This window comes from Acomys russatus, chromosome 24 (assembly GCF_903995435.1).
Source record: "Acomys russatus chromosome 24, mAcoRus1.1, whole genome shotgun sequence".
NCBI classification, from domain to species: domain Eukaryota; kingdom Metazoa; phylum Chordata; class Mammalia; order Rodentia; family Muridae; genus Acomys; species Acomys russatus.
Window position 1 is genome coordinate 2,126,006 of NC_067160.1, and position 15,531 is coordinate 2,141,536.

Sequence of the window (15,531 nt, forward strand, 5' to 3'; positions counted from 1 at the left end):
AATTCAGTATATTATAATGCCCAGTGGAAGTGTGTTACTGCAACTGGAATTCATCTAGAATGTTCACAAACCATCATTGTAGCTCATTTAGTAATTTCTGTAACTGAAAACACTGAACTTTGAAATCGTGTCCAGAGATTCTTTCATCTCTAGAACATTTCTAAATATCTCACACTTCTCATGAGAAGTATCTCATGGAGATTATTCAGATACTAAGTAGTAAATGTATGCCAAAAAATCCTATCTCAAATGTATTTAAGTATACAGATAATCCCTACTTGTACACTGTCATTACCAAAATTAATACTCATTATATTGCCATTACTTAAACGGGGATCTATGATGAGGTCCATTGCCAATTATGTTCAAATTATTGCAAATAATATGGATGTTAAATAAACTTTTCTATTCACCAATAACTTTTTACCCAAACTTTTATTTCTACTCAATATTTGCACATATGTTACCTCCCTGATACTTGAAAGTACTTATGTGTGTCATTGGTTATCCTCTAACTCAGTTACCCCCATGTCTGGGAAAGGTAACTCCTACGAGCATATCCAATTTCTATCTCCAATAAAGGTAATGTTTAAATGAATTAATCTAAGAACTTCCCAGTAAATATCCATTTTAAAAGACATATGGATCTCTTTTATTTAGACAAATAGCTATAAGCTTCAGAAACTCAATGGGAATTCTAGTAGAACCAAAGAGCACTTTGAGTCAAAATGCTACCATTGGCAGGAAAGCTATAACACCATACTGCACTTCACATCAGTGACCCACAGGAATGTAGAAAAGACCAACTGCCAACAAATTGCCATGCAAAGTAATTTGTTTCTCAGGGGACACCTTAATCAGGCTATATGATATACCTAACACACACACACACACACACACACACATTAGCCATGTAATCTCTGTTAAGGAAAAAAACTCATTATTATACCATCTATGTTTATTAATTTCAGGAATTTACATATATATTTAATTTTATGTGTATGAGTATTTTTGCCTGAATTTATGTCTATAGGCACCACTTCTCATGTCTGTGGAGGCCAAAAGAGAGCATCAAGTACCCGGGAACTAGAGTGGTAGGTGGTTATGAACTGTTATGGTGGTACTGAAAATCAATCCCAGGTCCTCTGAAAGAGCAGCCAGTGCTCCAAACTGTTGACCCATCACACATACAAAATGTCTTCTTTCCATTTTAACCATGCCAACAGGTTTAATACATATCAATTTCAGAAGTCTCATGTTCGAATATTTCAATATAATCTACATAAAATATAGGTAAGTGTCATGAAATTATTTATTCAAAAAATTCTTTTCCAACTATGAATCTGATAAACAGGTCAGTATGTGCTCTCGACAATTGTTGGGATAGGAAGGGAGGCAGAACTGCCTAGAGGAGGCTCTTGGGCCAGTCGAGCTGCAAGGAGAGACTCCCTGATCAGAGTAAGCTACATGGAAGCTGTATAGAGAGCTGCAGGGATGCAGCTTTCTTGAGTTGTCACCCAGACTGCTGGTGACATGCACACCATGCAATGGTAAGAAAGACGTTCTAACTGCAAATCCTACTCTGAAATAGTAGGAATGGAAATAAGAAATGGGTAATGGACCTTGAGAAAGTACTGAATCAGAAAGGTGAGTTCTGGTATTGTAAGGGTGGGGCACGATCTCCTTTAGCCCCATACAATGCTCTCTGGATACTTTAGGGGGTTCATGGAATATCTGCCTTCCAAACTCAGATTGAAAGACTTCTTTATGAACATCATAACCATCATTTCTTAATTAATCTCCAGGAATAAATAAAGTTTCTCCATCTCGCTTTCTATCAGTCCTAGTGTGAATCACTTACTTTTTCTAGCAGAACCTCAAAATTCATCCATCCGCTCGCTAGTCACTACCCACATCCAAAGCTGCTTTCCTATTTTTAAACACTTGAAACAGATGCCCTTCACTCTGTGTAAAAATTTCCATCTCACAGAGTCTGGGCTGCTATAACAAGTTACTATAACCTAGGTTGTTTCTAAGCAACAGGGGTTTGTTCCTTAGAGATCTGGAGAGTAAAAGCCTGAGATAAGGGGCTTCAACCTGATCAGGCTCTGGCAAGGTTTCACTTCTGAGCTGTGGACTGAAAACTTCCCATGGTAACTTCACCAGCAAAGGGAAAGAAGAGAGAGAAATAGACCTTTCTTGTGAGACTGAGGGGGACACAGTTCTCACTCATCAGCGTCCCAGTCATATACACCCAACCACCCCACTTCCAAAGACTGACACATTCCAGGTCAGAGTTTCAGCATGTGTACTGAGGCAGGTGATGAAACATAAACCTTCAGTCCATAACACACACAAAAAAAAATATCTGAGCTATTCCAGTGCATTGCCAAATCTAAGAGTAATTTTGGAGCATCACAAATGAACTTGCAATCAGTATATAAAATGTTTCCATTAAAGCCACTGTTGGTTTTTTTTTTTTATGATATAAAGAAGAAAGATGGTTTAACTAGAAAATGTTTTTTTCTTAATGTGTAGTATTACTTTTCTTTTTTGAAAGTGATTTTCCTAGCTAGCCAAGAGAGTAAACAAAACGACATAGAGGTGAAAAGTGCTTACTTAGTTTACAATGAATTCTACAAGAGAAGTACACTACGAAGTATGCATTGTCCCACATTTGGACAAGCTACCCAATCAACCCTCCTCCTGCATTGGACGACACTTTTGTGAATGATCTTAATTATGATGATTCCTCCCACATGGCATAAGAGACAGAAACTCACAATGCTGGAAGGAAAGCACCACAAAATATAGACACAAACAAAGACAGACAAAATGACCAACTACAAATGTTATGAAACCAAGTGCTGATGTGCTATGGAACAGGGCAGGAATTTTGTTCTGTGTTATGCTGGCCTGACCACTAAGTACAAAACTGCTGAGTGACATGGGAAGCTGTTGTCTCTTAGGCCATGTTAAACATGTGGCTGACACTCTATCCTCCTTCTGGGTTATTTTCAGGCTATGATGGGTTAGGGGATGTCCAAAGCTCCGGCAGACAGGTTGGATTACAAGGCAACCAGCATGTGTGATACACTAGAGAAATCACAAACATGCTAATCCTGACTCTCAAATATTTGTTTTAACAGAGCATTCAAACCAAAGTTTTCACTTTTATCAGCAACTGAGTTGCTAGTTGAGATTGTAGCCACCAATGAGGAATGCTGAATGTCAATTCACCCACCTTTTCTTCATCACTCAACTGTCAACTAAGCAAAGAACCAGAAATTCATAGGGGAAAGGTTTGTCGGTGGCCATTAAGATAAAGGTTTAATCATAGCACACTTCAAGGTAATTAAAACTCACACTCTCATTCCACAGAAAGTCACTTGAAACAGTCTAGTTTAATAAAGCTAAAGCAGAGTAAGTAACTCTGCAGAGGGATGCCTCTTTTATTTGAGCTTTTAGGGAGAAAATTCAAGTGTAAATTTTTAAATGATCAATGTGGTACTACAGAATTGATTCATGTAACACTATATGTTTGCCAAACTGGATATCATGGGTTTTTAAGTTTAGGATACAATCAGATACTCTGTTTTATAGAAGCCTGTTTTATTTTACCAATATATTGACATGGATTTCATATACAACTAAACATGGTTTATTTGGCATAAGCAAAGATGTTCAAATGTCTTCATAATGATGAAAATCAGTGTTAAAAAACAATTTCTTACTCTCACCTTCCCTTACCATTCATATTTTCAATCTATGCTAATTTTTTAATAAACTTCAACTTTGTTTCAAAAAGCAAGGAGCAAATATCATGAAAAGGACATCTTTTCTAGGAATAACATCCAATCTGTTATCATATCTAGAAAGTTTAAATTCGCTTCAGCCAAAAATCACTAATGTTGTTTATCCAATGCTACCTCAGCCCCTGAGATCTGAGATTCTCAAAAGAGTTGATGCTGAGGCCTTAGGCCCCAGTAATAAAGTCCCCGAAAAGGAGAGAACACTGAACACTCAGGAGAGACCTGGTGAGCAATGAGCCTGCTCCAGCTGCAGCCAGTGTGTGTGTGTGTGTGTGTGTGTGTGTGTGTGTGTGTGTGTGTGTGTGTGTGTGTGTTGTACTGCAGAAACTGATACACCCACCAAGGACCATGCATGGTTAGGACCTAGACCCTCTGCTCAGATGTATACGATAGGCAGCACAGTCTCCAGCTGCAGGCAGCCCATTCTGCTGTAAGCAAAGCAAAGCAATCCCTTGCTTGCCACCGGTCACACATCTCTGCGGGGTGCGAAAGAACACAAAGCAAAAGACCTGTGGCAGAGTCCAGCATGGCTCACAGGACCAGGAGGGTGCTCTCCTCCATCATGGGTGATGTAATCAGAGTGTTGCCCAGGAAACTGTAGGAATGAAAATGAGGACAAATCTTTCAAATTTATAAACCAGCCAATGTTACATGCCTTTGATATTTTGAGTGTTCCTTACGTACCTTAGGTATGGTTCTCTTTTCAGATATGTGTGATGAACACATTTTATCCTGTGTACTGTGCCTTTTCAGACTCTTAACCTGGATTTTTTTTTTTTTTTTTTTAGCAAAAGTTAGTTTAAGATTTTCACGAGGCTCTGTTTACTTATTTATACACATGAGCCTACACTGCATGGTCCTTGGTGGGTACACCAGTCTCTGCAGCATAACACACACACACAATTTTTCTCAATTACATCCTATATGACATGATGAAGCCTTTGTATATATTGTCTGAGAGCTCTCCACTGGGCTCTATGACTTTAAGTTTTTATCTTGTTATTTTATTTACAATGATCTATCTCTGTTAATTTTTATTTAAGTCATAAAATTTATATTGAGTTCAATTTCTACCCTGAAATACTCAAGCATTCCAGCATGCTATTGGATGACTTTTGCATTTTGGGGTAGACATCTGTATATTGTTTTCTGGGCTCACTCTGCTCTTCATCTGTGTGTCTCCCCATCTACCAAAAGCACAGCGTTTATTCGTACAATGTCAGCAGAAATCCTGGCTATAAAAGTACTGACTGCATACTCTATACTCTTTGGGAAATCTTGCTTAGGTAGCATAACAGTGTTTCCCTTCCACATAAATCATATAATAACCTAGTCTATATCAAAAGAAAAAATCTTATAAATTTGGTATTGTGTCTATAGTCTGTCAATTTCATACAGATTAACTTCTCATTGTGCTGCGTTTTCCAGCTCATATAGTTTGACTACTTATGTAAATCTTTGGTTTCCTTGATCACTGTTTTCTGAGGTTTTTTTTTTTTTCTTAATTTGTTCATATCACATCCTGATTGTAGCTCCCTCCCTCATCGTCTCCCCATCCCACCATCCATCCCTCATCTCTCCTCCCTCCTACCCTAGGGGTCAGAAAGGGGAAGCCCTCCTTGCCCATCACCTGACCTCAGCCTATCAAATTTCATCTGGACTGCCTGTATTCTCTCCCTCTGTGGCCTGGCAAGGCCACCCTGCCAGGCGGAAGTGATCAATGAGTGGGCACCAGAGTCCATATCAGAAGTAGCCCCTACTCCCCATATTATGGGCCCCACAAGGAGACTGTGCTGCCTATCACATACATCTGAGCAGAGGGTCTAGGTCCTAACCATGCATGGTGCTTGGTGGGTACACCAGTATCTGCAGTTTAACACACACACACACACACACACACACACACACACACACACACCCTGCCTGTTGGCTCCATTAGTCTCCTCGTGGAGCTTCTGTCCTGTCCAGGTTCTTTTGTCCCCCAACTCTTCCATAAGACTCTCTGCACTCCACCCCAAAGTTTGGCTGTGAGTCTTAGCATCAGCTTCCATGCCTTACTAGGTGGAGTCTTTCAGGTGGCATCTATAGCAGGCTCCCATCCTGTTTCCTCTCTTCAAACACTCTATGTGTCTGTTCTATTTCTCCTTCTGGGTGGGAATTAAGCATTCTTCCTAGGGTATTCCTTGTTATTTAGCTTCTTTGGGTCTTTGTATTGCAGTGTGGCCATCTTGTATTGTGTGGCTAATATCTACTTATAAATGAGTATATGCTATGCGTGTCTTTCTGGGTCTGGGTTACCTCACTCAGGATGATCATTTCTAGTTCCATCCATTTGCCTGAAATTTTCAAGATTTCCTTGTTTTAATAGCTGAGTAGTATTGCATTGTATAAATGTACCACTGTTTCTTTATTCATTCTTCAGTTGAGGGACATCTAGGTTGTTTCGAGATTCTAGCTACTATGAATAAGGCTGTGAACATATTTAAGCAAATGTCCTTGTTGTATGATGGAGCATCTTTCAGGTATATGAGCAGAAGTGGTACAGTAGGTCTTGAGTTAGAGCTATTCACAATTTTCTGAGAAAGCAGCAGATTGATTTCCAGAGTGATTGTACCAGTCTGCACTCCCACCAGCAATGGAGGAGTGGTCCCCTTTCTCCACATCCTCACCAGCATGTACTGAGTTTTTTATCTTAGCCATTCTGACAATTGTAAAATGGAATCTCAGAGATGTTTTTATTTGCATTTCACAGATGACTAGGGACATTGAGAATTTCTTTAAATGTTTCTCAGCCATTCGATATTCCTCTGCTGAGAATTCTCTGTTTAAATCTGTTACTCATTTTTAATTGGATTATTTGGTTTGGTCTTTAGTTCTTTATATATTTTGGGTATTAGCCCTCTGTCAAATGTAGGGTTGGTAAAAATCTTTTCCCAGTCTGTAGGCTGTGGTTTTGTTCTATTGACAGTGTCCTTTGCCTTTGCTTTTCAGTTTCATGAGATTCCATTTATTAATTGTTGATCCTAGAGCCTGAGCTGCTGATATTCTGTTCAGGAAGTTATCTCCTTTGCCAATGATCTCAAGGCTCTTGTTTTCTGAGTTTTATCATACTAATCCTGTGCAGATATAGTTAGATGTGGGATGCTAAAGTATTCCACTTTAGTGACTATAAATGAGACTAATTTCAGCCCCTATCTTCCATTGTTAATATGCAGAGAATTGATCTCTTTGTAGTCATCTTGTGTTCTGCAGATTTGCAGAGGCGACTTGTGAGCTCTAGAAGATAATTCTAGATTCCTTGAGATCTTCTGTACTGTTCATGACACCTACACCTACATGGGTGTATTTCTTCCTCTCAAACATGTGTGACTTTTATTCCTCTTCCACCTTTATTCTACCGACTAGAATTTCCATAGGTGTTAGGAATTGCAGTGATAATATTGTGTTAATCCGAGGACAAACAAATAAACAAAGGTAAGCATAGAGTTTGAACTTTTTTTAAAGTCACGACTAGGTGTGGAATTCTGCCAAATGCATCTTCAAAAATCATATGATGTGTAGAGAGGTAGGTTTCTTTTTCATATTATTTGTATCTGGGGTTCTTTTTTCAATTTTATTCATATATCTGCAATTTTGTTTACAAATAAAAATCCATCTAATATATGTATGATCATTCCATAATCCACTTGTCTTTTGATGATAATCTTGGCTGGTTCCATTATCTTGCTTTTATGAATATGACAACAATAAACATGGGTGTGTAAGTGTATATGTGGTGGGATATATAGTTTTATAGGTGTATACTCAGGACTGATGTAGATACATAGTTCAGTAGTTCTATTTCTTTTTTTTTTTTTTTTTAGATAATATAATTACATTTCTTTTTCCATGTCTTCCCTCTAGACCCTCCCATGTGACCTTTGTTTTTCACTAATTGTTATTGAACACATATAGATATATAAAGATATATTACTAAATATAACCTATTCAGTCCATATATTGTTACTTATATGTATGTTTTCAGGACTGACCATTGGGCACTGGACAGCCAATTGGTATATTCTCCCCTGGGGAAGACCATATATCTCACTCCCAGTTTTCCTTGGTTGCTTATAGTTCTTTGCTTAAGGTTGAAAACCCTGGTTGGCTTTTTCCTGTCCACTTTAGCATGTACATTGGTGTCAGTCATCCTTACTCATCTCCTGTGTTAGTTCTCATGTCAGTAAGACTTTATGGGTGTCACTTCTGATGGTACAAGGAGACACAATCTCACAACAAACTCCCTCATCTTCTGGCTCCTCAACTCTTTCTGCCTCTTCTGAAATGTCTTTGAGCTTCCAGTGCAGGAGTGTTTTGTAGAAGTATCCGTTTAGACTGTCCACACTCTGCTTTCTGGTTGGCTGTGGTTTTCTGAACTCTCCACACTGATTTCCAAAATGTCCTTACTAGGCTACACTCACACAAGCAGTGAATCAGGTTTCTCTTTCTTCGTCCCTCATTACTTGTCTCTCTGTTCTTATTGATACCCATTCTTTCTAGAATGAGATGCAGTCTTGTAGTAGTCTTAATTTGTACTTCCCTGATAGATAGGGATATTCAATACTCTTTTAAAGTACTTACTGACCACTTGCATTCCTTCTAATAACTGTCTATTACCTCTATTAGCACATTTGTGGCTTAGAACTTTGGAGGTCTTAATGTTTAATTTTTTAAAAAATTCTTTATATATTTTATGTATCAACTCTCACCTAAGGTACAACTGAAGATGATTTTCTTCCACTTCCTGTTTGTTCACTTTGATGACAGTTTTCCTTTTTGTGCCGAAGCTTTTTAATTTCAGGTGGCCTCATTCGCTACCTCTGGCTACTTCCTTTCCTATTTGAATTCTGTTCAGAGAATTCTTGTGAATACCTATATGCTCAAAATGCTTCCTGTTTTATCTATGGTAGCATTTGAGATTTCAGAAGTTCTTTTATCTACTTAGATATGATATTGTATGGGGTGAAAATATAGATCTAATTTTATTCTTATAAAGGTAGCAATCCAGTTTTATCTACACACTTTGTTGAATGGACTTTCTTTTCTAGAATGTTTTGACCCCTTTGTCAAAAATTAGATGATTATAACTGCATGAGTTTATTCTTCAGTTCTATTTCCTATATTGTCTATGCTTCTATTTTTGTACTGGTACCAGGATTTTTGTCAATACAGTAATACAGTGAGATCAAGTGTGATAATATCATTATGTGTGTCCTTTCTGCCTAGGATTGCTTTGCCTATAGTTGGCCTTTGTCTTTTATATGAATTTTTGGTTTTCCTAGGTCTATGAAAGACATTATTAGAATTTTGATGGGAATTATGTTGAATCTGAAGATAACTTTTGGTAATATGGACTTTTCATCAATTAATTCTACCAATCCAGGAGATGTGAGATTATGCTTTATCTAGTATCTTCTTCAGGTTCCTCCTACACTGTCTTAAAGTCTTTACTATGGAGGTATATCATTTCCAAGCTTAGTTTTATTCCTAGATTAATTTTAATCTATTGTGAGTGTTTATTTCTCCTAAGTTTGTTCTTAGTAAGTTCATTATGTATGATTTTGTATCTTTTAACTTTACTGTAAATGTTTACTAATCCAACGGGTTTTCTAGTAGAGTCTATATGGTCTTTTGAGCATAGAACACATAATCTGCAATTAGGGATAATTTGACTTTTTCTAAGAAGTATTCTCCATTTTATTATTTTTTTTTTGTATTCTCCATTTTAAAATCAAGCATGACTTAAATGCACTTATATATAAAGTGACTTCCTGTCATAGATATAGAAAACCTTTTTGCAAGCTGATAAGCATCACGAGTGCTTGTCGGGAAAAGCCGACTCAAATAAAATGAATCGAAGCTGAACAAACTGTTAATATTTTTAAAAATCCTGAAATTTTCCTTTCCCTCTTCCTTTTGCTCTTCTCCAGATCTTCAGTGACAATGACACAAGAAAACGAGACTGAAGTCAAGTGCTTCTATCTCCTGGGATTTGGGATACAGCGTGACATTCAGTGTGTTCTCTTCATTGTGTTCCTTCTTGTTTATGTGACGTCCATGCTGGGTAACACTGGCATGATCGTCCTCATCAACGCTGACTCCAGACTTCAGACTCCCATGTACTTCTTCCTACAACATCTGGCTTTTGTTGATATCTGTTACACATCTGCCATCACTCCCAAGATCCATATCATTTGGTGGGTGTGTAGTGCAACTACTGGTCTATGCAATATTTTCTACTTGTGACTGCTGCCTCCTGGCAGCTATGGCTGTGGACCGCTATGTCGCCATATGCAAGCCACTTCATTATCCCATAGTCATGTCCCGAAAAGTCTGCATCCAGATGGTAGCTGGGTCCTGTCTCATTGGATCAATAAATTCTTCAGTACACACAGGGTTAACATTTTCATTGTCATATTGCAAATCTAACCACATCAATCACTTTTTCTGTGACGTCCCCCAGTTATTAGCCTTTCGTGCTCCAACACTGACACCAACGTCAGGCTTCTTGTTATCTTTTTTGGCTTTAACCTCCGTTCACTGTGTCAGTCGTTATCTTCTCCTACATCTACATCATGGCCGCCATCCTAAAGATGTCCTCTACTGCAGGGAGGAAGAAAACCTTCTCCGCGTGTGCCTCCCACCCGACAGCTGTCACCGTTTTCTATGGAACCCTGGCTTACATGTACTTACAGCCTCATTCTGACAGTTCTGAGGAGAAAATGAAAGTGGCCTCTGTGTTTTATGGCATTGTGATTCCCATGTTGAACCCTCTGATCTACAGCTTGAGAAACAAGGAAGTAAAGGACGATATAAAATTGACAAGAAAAAAGTTATTTAGATTTGTTCCACAATAATAAAAATTCACCATATCAAATGATCAGAGTAATTGTGCAACTACAATTTAAAAATTATGAAATTTGAGGCACTGAATTTTAAATGATGACTGGCCCCATTAATGCATTCAATCTTATAATATAGGGAATATTAAATTACTTCTACTGAAATTTATATTTGAAACTCATAGTTTGAAATTTATATTTCATACTCCCAGAAGGGATTTTTGAAGATTATTATGGATATCAACAAATATAGATATATATGTATTTTAAAGCCTTCATAAAATGCTATTTCAAATATTTTTAAATACTTTAGTGGTTCTCAACCTGTGAATCACAACCCCTTTGGGGACTGCATGTCAGATATTTACATTACAGTTTATAAGAGTAACAAAATTACAGTTATGTGGTAGCAACAGAATAATTTTATGGTTTGGGTTCATCACAACTTGAAGGACTGTATTAAAAGGTCACAGCATTGGGAAGATTGAGAACCATCACTTTAATGGCTAGAAAAACTTTTTACTATATATAATAAATATTAACATTGAATTTCATTATTTTCTTCTGCTTTAATGGAGTTTCATAAATTGCCTACAATGAGATCTTTTCATAAGGTCTATTAAAATCATTGCAATAATCTGAATATGAAATAAATGTATTTATTTTAAAACCAGTTTGCAATATAAACTGTCCCTTTCATCTCATGTTCTCTTCAATATTGCCTTCCATGCCACTTCATCACTTATATTTTCATTGGTAACTTTCTTTTCAATATATACTAATCTCTATGAACTGTAGCAACGAGTGAGATAACCTAGAAAGAGATGACACTAAAAATGTATCATTGGTCATTCACTTACAAAAGACATGCAAACCATTATTATGCAGAAAGAGCTTTATAACAGACAAAAAAGAAACCCTGCTCTTGTGTAGTGTGCCAGGAAGATGGCTTCAGAGACTTCACTCTCTTCGTTATGCCATCACTGTATGACGTGACATCCTGGCAGTCAACCCTCTCTGTTCACAATTCTATTCTTCACTCAAAAAAAAAAAAAAATACTCTTAGCATCCATTGGAATCCCACTGATTTCCCTATTGATTATACACTATAAAGCACCAACACAATCCTGACAAAAGCTGACTGAGGTAAGCTTTATGGAGAGCGATATTTTGCATAAACTCTGTGGTCGCTCTGCTGATCCCTCACCAGATGTGATTCTTCTTGCTGATTATTTACATATGAAAACACTCAAATTGAGTCTGTGTTATGGCAAGAAATGCATTAATTTACTCCTTATGTAGAATGGTTTGCATGACTTTGTTAGATATTCATTAAAAGTATTTCTTAAATCACTGTACAACGAATGCACACAGACAGCGTCACTCATTTCCCATTAAATGATAAAGTGCAATATCAGTAAAGGGGTGTCCCACCATCCCATGTTTCATTCAACAAAGTGCCTTGTTAAAGGAGTTTGGAATATTCTATGGTAAATTCAGGCTAGAGACTGAAAGCATTTTTAGACTTTCCTGGTGATCTGTATCTGTATTCAAGCTGCAGTGCAGTTCTGAACACAGAAACTGAGGTGAGCTTCCTAGGTTCTGAATACTCCACCTATACTGCCCTACCAGAGAGGAACATTGCCCCAAGGAAGATGGTATCACCACAGAGTGAACATCAGGTTAAATCCAACAAAGATAACAAGAAGCCTGATGTCCGTGTCAGTGTTGGAGCATGAAAGGCTAATAACTGGGGGACATCACAAAAAAAAGATTGATGTGGTTAGATTTACAATATCACACACACACACACACACACACACACACACAAAAGAAAACAGCAACAACAAAACATAAAGCTATATGAAGATGATAGAGTCCTTAAAGACAAAATGTATAAATCTCTTAAGCAAATCCAAGAAAGCACAAACAAGCAATTGGAGGAAATGAATAAATCTCTCAAATAAGCCCAGGGAAACACAAACAAACAATTGAACAAAATTAATAGATCCCTTAAAGAAAGCTAAGAAAAAATTGAATAAAACAAATGGCACAGTTCAAGACCTGAAAATGCAAATCGAAGCAATAAACACACACACACACACACACACACACACACACACACACACACACACACGTGAGGGAATTCTGGAAATGAGGAATTTAGGAGCGGAAACAGGAAGTAGAGAGGCAAGTTTCACCAACAAGACATTGACAAAAAAGAGAATCTCAGGCAGTAAAGATACAATAGATAAAATGGATAAATTGGTCGAAAAATGTTAAATCTAAAATATTCCTGACCAAAACATCCAGGAAATCTGAGGCACGATGAAAAGACCAAACCCAAGAATAATAGAAAGAAGTGAAGAAGAATTCCAGCTCAAAGATCCAGAAAATATTTTCTTTTAAATTACAGAGGAATTTTTTTCTTTTTTCCCATTTTTATTATGTTTCTTTTTTAACAGATACATATATATTATCACACATAAATAAAATAAACTACATACAGCAAGAAGAATCAGGAATTATATAAATGTTACATCCATAGTGATTTGGCTATTTGTATTTGGCAAACTTGAAATAAACATCTTTCCTATTTTATGAGTCTAAAATTCTGAATGAAAATCAATATCTATCATACCTCATCTCTATTAACTTAAAACATCTATCTAGATCTAAAAACATCTTAACCCCTAACCAACTAAGCTTAATTGTAAGACTAAACTATCTGGTCTTCAACCCCATCAGAGACTTGAAAAGGAACAAAACTTAACTACCTGAGTGAACAGGAAGTGCAGTATCCAAAATACATAAAGAACTCAAGAAATTAAACATCACCAAGTCAAATATCCCAATTTAAAAATGGGGTACACAGATATGAAGCCACACACATATAGTCACCTGATTTTTGACAAAGAAGCCAAATCTATTCAATGGAAAAAGGATAGCATCTTCAACAAATGGTGCTGGTCTAACTGGATTTCCACATGTAGAAAAATGCAATTGGACCCATACTTGTCACCATGCACAAAGCTCAAGTCCAAATGGATTAAAGACCTCAATATAAAACCAGAGACACTAAATCAGTTAGAAGAAAAAGTGGGGAAGAGCCTGGAACACATTGGCACCAGAGACAACTTCCTGAACAGAACACCAACAGCCCAGGCCTTAATGTCAACAATTAACAAATGGGACCTCATGAGGCTGAGAAGCTTCTGTAAGGCAGGAGACACTGTCAAAAGAACAAAGTGACCGCCTACAGACTGGGAAATAATCTTCACCAACCCTGCATCTGACAAAGGTCTAATATCCAAACTTTATAAAGAACTCAAGAAATTAAATGCCACCAAACCAAATAACCCAATTGAGAAATGGGGCTCAGAATTAAACAGAGAATTCTCAACAGAGGAGTATCAAATGGCTGAGAAACACTTAAAGAAATGCTCAACATCTCTAGTCATCAGAGAAATACAAATCAAAACAACTCTGAGATTCCATCTTACACCCATCAGAATGGCTAAAATCAAACATTCACGTGACAACACATGCTGGCGAGGATGTGGAGAGAGAGGAACACTCCTTCATTGCTGGTGGGAATACAAACTAGTACAGCCACTTTGGAAATCTATCTGGTGCTACCTTAGAAAACTGGGAATAAGGCTTCCTCAAGACCCAGCTATTGCTCTCCTTGGAATATACCCAGAAGATGCTCTAGCACACAACAAGAAAATTTGTTCAACCATGTTCATAGCAGCCTTATTCATAATAGCCAGAACATGGAAACAGCCTAAGTGTCCATCAGTAGAAGAATGGATAAAGAAACTGTGGTACATATACACTATGGAATACTACTCAGCTATTAAAAATAAGGAATTCTCGAAATTTGTGGACAAATGGATTGAACTAGAAATGATCATAATGAGTGAGCTAACCCAGAAGCAGAAAGACTCAAATGGTATATACTCACTTATAACTGGACACTAGCCCAAGGGGCAGGTCCCATCAAAATCTGCACCTACCAGGAAAGTGGGATAGAGGTGAGAACATCCTATTGAGACTCTAGGTGAGAAAAATATAGGGGATAGGGAAGTAGGTGGATCCAGAGGGTCCTAGAAACCTACAAGAGGAACATTATGATGGGTGGATCTGAGCCCAGGGGTTCTGCTTGATCAAAGGCACCAACCAAGGACAAAACATGCAACCATCATCAAACCCCTACCCAGATCTAACCAAAGGACAGAACATTCTCCACAGTTAAGTGGAGACTGGGGACTGACTTTCACAGGATCTCTGGTGCCCCATATTTGGCCATGTCCCTTTGTTGGGGAGGCCCAATGGCACTCGGAGGAAGGATAGCAGACTACCAAGAAGAGACTTGATACCCTAGCACCATATTCAGGGAGAGGAGGTCCCCCTTGGTCACAGTCATAGGGAAGGGGGATTGGGGTGAAAGTGGGAGGGAGGGAGGAATGGGAGGATGTATGGGATGGGATAGAAAATGAGATGTAATATGAATTATTTTATCTTTCAATAAAAATGTGTTAAAAAAAATAAAAAAATAAAAAAAATAAAAATGGGGTACAGAGCTAAACAGACAATTCTCAACAGAGGAATATCAAATGGCTGAGAAACACTTAAAAGAAATGCTCAACATCCCTAGCCATGAGGGAAATGGAAATCAAAACTGCTCTGAGAGGCTAAGATGAAAAATTCAAGTGACAGCACATGCTGGCGAGGATATGGAGAAAGGGGAACACTCCTCCATTGTTGGTGGGAGTGAAAACATGTACAACAACTTTGGAGATATATCTGGCGCTATCTCAGGAAATTGGGAATAA

The 15,531-nt window shown here is 37.7% G+C and overlaps 1 pseudogene; it reads left to right on the forward strand.

Annotated features, from left to right (window-relative positions):
• The first annotated feature begins 9,794 nt into the window (after positions 1-9,794).
• On the forward strand, positions 9,795-10,708 carry LOC127207545 (olfactory receptor 5AK2-like; annotated as a pseudogene).
• Positions 10,709-15,531: the final 4,823 nt, after the last annotated feature.